The sequence below is a fragment of the Coregonus clupeaformis genome, chromosome 6 (assembly GCF_020615455.1).
Source record: "Coregonus clupeaformis isolate EN_2021a chromosome 6, ASM2061545v1, whole genome shotgun sequence".
Taxonomy (NCBI): domain Eukaryota; kingdom Metazoa; phylum Chordata; class Actinopteri; order Salmoniformes; family Salmonidae; genus Coregonus; species Coregonus clupeaformis.
The window spans coordinates 53,309,380-53,315,379 of record NC_059197.1 but is presented as its reverse complement, the minus strand read 5'-3'; the positions used below and the strand labels follow the sequence as shown (position 1 = coordinate 53,315,379).

The 6,000-nt window shown below is 42.8% G+C and overlaps 1 pseudogene; it reads left to right on the top strand.

Moving 5' to 3' along the window:
• The first annotated feature begins 525 nt into the window (after window positions 1-525).
• The window catches only part of LOC121562074, a 57,951-nt pseudogene continuing 52,476 nt past the window's right edge, over window positions 526-6,000 (top strand).

The following is a 6,000-nucleotide window of genomic DNA, read 5'->3' as shown; positions in this document are numbered from 1 at the left end:
AGTGCATAAATTTTTTGTTTTTTTCATACTGGCCCCCCGTGGGAATCGAACCCACAACCCTGGCGTTGCAAACGCCATGCTCTACCAACTGAGCTACACCGGGCTATGACTAGCCTAATGTATTGTCGGGTAGTATTATATAGTGCTATGACTAGTAGATTGAATGGTTAGTGAGGTAGCCATTTCAATAATAGGAGACAATGCACGAGGGACACAAAGACGCCAACATAGCAAAACGAAGATAATCTAGGCTATTGTGAAAGTTAAATAAATAACCTTCGGTGTTTGTGTATGTTTTAACCCTCTGGTGGTTGCACCGCACATACTTTACATTTTTTATTTTGACCATAATCAGGTGACACCCAGGCAGGCAGCGAAGGCGGTGAGAGATTCCGATCCACCGGAGTGATCGCTTGTCCGGCCTATCCCAGCGGGCGTCTCCGCTGTCTGACCGGAGAGGGAGGGCTCTATGACAGGGTGCAGCGAGCTGTGAATATTGTTTGGTGTGAAATTGAGTAAGGACTGTATGGTTGCAGATCTCTAGGGAAGTGATTTTCTTTCAAATCCCGCCTTCTGCTTTGTTTTCGGTGTGTAAAACACTGCTTAAACGGCTACTGGACTATCAGAAAAACGTTATTTACAACTACCACATGATGTTGCATGATATGACAAGTTGTAACTTCAGGCTATAGGGATGGCATCTTCCGGATAGTGTGAAATCTTGTAGGCTGTAATTGAAGGGATTTCTTCGTAACTGTTTGATGCATAATAGACCTGGAAATCAGTAAGTTGTGGAGGAGGTCAACTGCACACATGTTGCAACTAAGCGCAACTTTTGATTTGCAGCAGGATGTGGTGTCAAGTATATTCAAGAAAGAGGCGACCGTGGGAGGAATCAAAGGTAAGAGCTATCTGGTTGTCTCACTAACGATATCCAAAACCTATACTTTGCGCCTTTACGCCAAGGTGACAATGTGTGACAAATACCATGATAGTAGTGACATATGTAATGGCAATATGTATTCAGTGGTGGAAAAAGTACCCCATTTTCATACTTGAGTAAAACAATGTAAAGATACCTTAACAGAAAATGACTCAAGTAAAAGTGAAAGTCACCCAGTAAAATACTACTTGAGTAAAAGTCTAAAAGTATTTGGTTTTAAATATACTTAAGTATCAAAAGTAAAAGTATACACTACCTGTCAAAAGTTTTAGAACACCTACTCACTCAAGGGTTTTTCTTAAGTTTTACTATTTTCTACATTGTAGAACAATAGTGAAGACATCAAAACAATGAAATAACACATATGGAATCATGTAGTAACCAAAATAGTGTATAAATAAATATATTTGATATTTGAAATTCTTCAAATAGCCACCATTTGCTTTGATGACAGCTTTGCACACTTTAGGCATTTTCTCAACCAGCTTCACGAGGTAGTCACCTGGAATGCATTTCAATTAACTGGTGTGCCTTCTTAAAAGTTAATTTGTGGAATTTCTTTCCTTCTTAATGCATTTGAGCCAATCAGTTGTGTTGTGACAAGGTAGGGCGGGTATACAGAAGATAGCCCTATTTGGTAAAAGACCAAGGCCATATTATGGCAAGAACAGCTCAAATAAGCAAAGAGAAATGACAGTCCATCATTACTTTAAGACAAGAAGGTCAGTCAATACGGAAAATGTCAAAAACTTTGAACGTTTCTTTAAGTGCAGTCGCCAAAACCATCAAGCGCTATGATGAAACTGGCTCTCATGAGGACCACCACAGGAATGGAAGACCCAGAGTTACCTCTGCTGCAGAGGATACGTTCATTAGAGTTACCAGCCTCAGAAATTGCAGCCCAAATAAATGCTTCACAGAGTTCAAGTAACAGACACATCTCAACATCAACTGTTCAGAGGAGACTGTGTGAATCAGGCCTTCCTGGTCGAATTGCTGCAAAGACACCACTATTAAAGGACATCAATAAGAAGAAGAGACTTGCTTGGGCCAAGAAATACGAGCAATGGACATAGTGTCTTTGTGAGATGCGGTGGTTGAACGGATGATCTCTGCATGTGTAGTTCCCACCGTAAAGCATGGAGGAGGAGGTGTTATGGTGTGGGGGTGCTTTGCTGGTGACACTGCGATTTATTTAGAGTTCAAGGCACACTTAACCAGCATGGCTACCACAGCATTCTGCAGTGATATGCCATCCCATCTGGTTTGGGCTTAGTGGGACTATCATTTGTTTTTCAACAGGACAATGACCCAACACACCTCCAGGCTGTGTAAGGGCTATTTTACCAAGAAGGAGAGTGATGGAGTGCTGCATCAGATGACCAGGCCTCCACAATCCCCCAACCTCAACCATATTGAGAGTGAAGGAAAAGCAGCCAGAAAGTGCTCAGCATATGTGGGAACTCCTTCAAGACTGTTGGAAAAGCATTCCAGGTGAAGCTGGTTGAGAGAATGCCAAGCGTGTGCAAAGCTGTCATCAAGGCAAAGGGTGGCTATTTTAAGAATCTCAAATATAAAATATATTTTCATTTGTTTTGCACTTTTTTGGTTACTACATGATTTCATATGTGTTATTTCATAGTTTTGATGTCTTCACTATTATTCTACAATGTAGAAAATAGTAAAAATAAAGAAAAACCCTTGAATGAGTAGGTGCTCTATTTACGGATAGCCAGGGGCATGCTCCAACACTCAGACATCATTTACAAACGAAGCATGTGTTTAGTGAGTCCGCCAGATCAGAGGCAGTAGGGATGACCAGGGATGTTCTCTTGATAAGTGTGTGAATTAGACAATGTTCCTGTCCTACTAAGCATTCAAAATGTAATGAGTACTTTTGGGGTGTCAGGGAAAATGTATGGAGTAAAAAGTACATACTTTTCTTTAGGAATGTAGTGAAGTAAAAGTAAAAGTTGTCAAAAATATAAATAGTAAAGTAAAGTACAGATACCCCCAAAAACTACTGAAGTAGTACTTTCAAGTATTTCTACTTAAGTACTTTACACCACAGTATGTATTTCTCCTCTACAGAATACTCAGGGACCGTTGACACTCGGATCCTCAACATTGAAAGGGATGGAGGAGTCCTCTACTCCTGGAAAGTAAGTGGACACTGGGCAAGGGGCATTCACATAGCATTGTAATGGACAGGTTAAGCGTGACGTTCCACACATACAGTGGGGGAAAAAAGTATTTAGTCAGCCACCAATTGTGCAAGTTCTCCCACTTAAAAAGATGAGAGAGGCCTGTAATTTTCATCATAGGTACACGTCAACTATGACAGACAAATTGAGATTTTTTTTCTCCAGAAAATCACATTGTAGGATTTTTAATGAATTTATTTGCAAATTATGGTGGAAAATAAGTATTTGGTCACCTACAAACAAGCAAGATTTCTGGCTCTCACAGACCTGTAACTTCTTCTTTAAGAGGCTCCTCTGTCCTCCACTCGTTACCTGTATTAATGGCACCTGTTTGAACTTGTTATCAGTATAAAAGACACCTGTCCACAACCTCAAACAGTCACACTCCAAACTCCACTATGGCCAAGACCAAAGAGCTGTCAAAGGACACCAGAAACAAAATTGTAGTCCTGCACCAGGCTGGGAAGACTGAATCTGCAATAGGTAAGCAGCTTGGTTTGAAGAAATCAACTGTGGGAGCAATTATTAGGAAATGGAAGACATACAAGACCACTGATAATCTCCCTCGATCTGGGGGCTCCACGCAAGATCTCACCCTGTGGGGTCAAAATGATCACAAGAACGGTGAGCAAAAATACCAGAACCACACGGGGGACCTAGTGAATGACCTGCAGAGAGCTGGGACCAAAGTAACAAAGCCTACCATCAGTAACACACTACGCCGCCAGGGACTCAAATCCTGCAGTGCAAGACGTGTCCCCCTGCTTAAGCCAGTACATGTCCAGGCCCGTCTGAAGTTTGCTAGAGTGCATTTGGATGATCCAGAAGAGGATTGGGAGAATGTCATATGGTCAGATGAAACCAAAATAGAACTTTTTTGGTAAAAACTCAACTCGTCGTGTTTGGAGGACAAAGAATGCTGAGTTGCATCCAAAGAACACCATACCTACTGTGAAGCATGGGGGTGGAAACATCATGCTTTGGGGCTGTTTTTCTGCAAAGGGACCAGGACGACTGATCCGTGTAAAGGAAAGAATCAATGGGGCCATGTATCGTGAGATTTTGAGTGAAAAACTCCTTCCATCAGCAAGGGCATTGAAGATGAAACGTGGCTGGGTCTTTCAGCATGACAATGATCCCAAACACACCGCCCGGGCAACGAAGGAGTGGCTTCGTAAGAAGCATTTCAAGGTCCTGGAGTGGCCTAGCCAGTCTCCAGATCTCAACCCCATAGAAAATCTTTGGAGGGAGTTGAAAGTCTGTGTTGCCCAGCGACAGCCCCAAAACATCACTGCTCTAGAGGAGATCTGCATGGAGGAATGGGCCAAAATAAATAATAATAATAATAATATGCCATTTAGCAGACGCTTTTATCCAAAGCGACTTACAGTCGTGCGTGCATACATTTTTGTGTATGGGTGGTCCCGGGGATCGAACCCACTACCTTGGCGTTACAAGCGCCGTGCTCTACCAGCTGAGCTACAGATGACTACCAGAGGACAACCAGCAACAGTGTGTGAATACCAGCAACAGTGTGTGAAAACCTTGTGAAGACTTACAGAAAACGTTTGACCTGTGTCATTGCCAACAAAGGGTATATAACAAAGTATTGAGAAACTTTTGTTATTGACCAAATACTTATTTTCCACCATAATTTGCTAATAAATTCATTAAAAATCCTACAATGTGATTTTCTGGATTTTTTTCTTTCTCATTTTGTCTGTCATAGTTGACGTGTACCTATGATGAAAATTACAGGCCTCTCTCATCTTTTTAAATTGGTGGCTGACTAAATATTTTTTTTCCCCACTGTAACCTGCAGTGCGCTCTTTTGGAAGTGGTGGGAATATTCTCTCTGTCTAGGTTGCATCCCAAATGCATCCCAAATGGCACCCTAATCCCTATAGTGCACTACTTTTGACCAGGGCCCATAGGGATCTGATCAAAAGTAGTGCACTATGTAGGGGATAGGGTGCCATTAGGGATGCAGCCTAGACGGAGAGAATGTAGAAGCCCAAAGACTCATGACAGACCACTACAGCTGAATAAGCTACTGGTTAAGAGGTATTACGTTTCCTTATAACAGAGTTGTTCTTAAAGTATCCTCAGACTGTGAGGGAGTGTTAAGCCCTACATAGACAGCTGAGATGTCATGGTCATAAGAATAGGTAATTACACAGACACACAGACACACACAGACACACACAGACACACACAGACACACACAGACACACACAGACACACACAGACACACACACACACACACACACACACACACACAGACACACACAGACACACACAGACACACACAGACACACACAGACACACACAGACACACACAGACACACACACAGACACACACAGACACACACACAGACACACACAGACACACACAGACACACACACACAGACACACACAGACACACACAGACACACACAGACACACACAGACACACACAGACACACACAGACACACAGACACACACACACACAGACACACACACACAGTCATTATGAGCCGTAATGGCTTTCCTTCTCCCTCCTCTCTTCTCTCAGGGGGCGACAGGGACCACCAGGATCGGGAAATACGACCCCAATACCAGACAGAATAAGGTAGAGCTTCCTCTCTGTGTGTGTGTGACTGTGTGTGTGACTGTGTGTGTGACTGTGTGTGAGACAAAAAGAGTGAGTGAGTATGTATGTACTGTATATGCCAGCACATAGTCCTAATGGAATATGGGGTTACTTCTGGTACACTCACTGATCGCCACCAGCTGTTTGTAGTGTTCATCATGGGCCCTAACCCCTCGCCCCTAACCCCTCTCCCCTAACCTCTCTCTCCTCTCCCCTCAC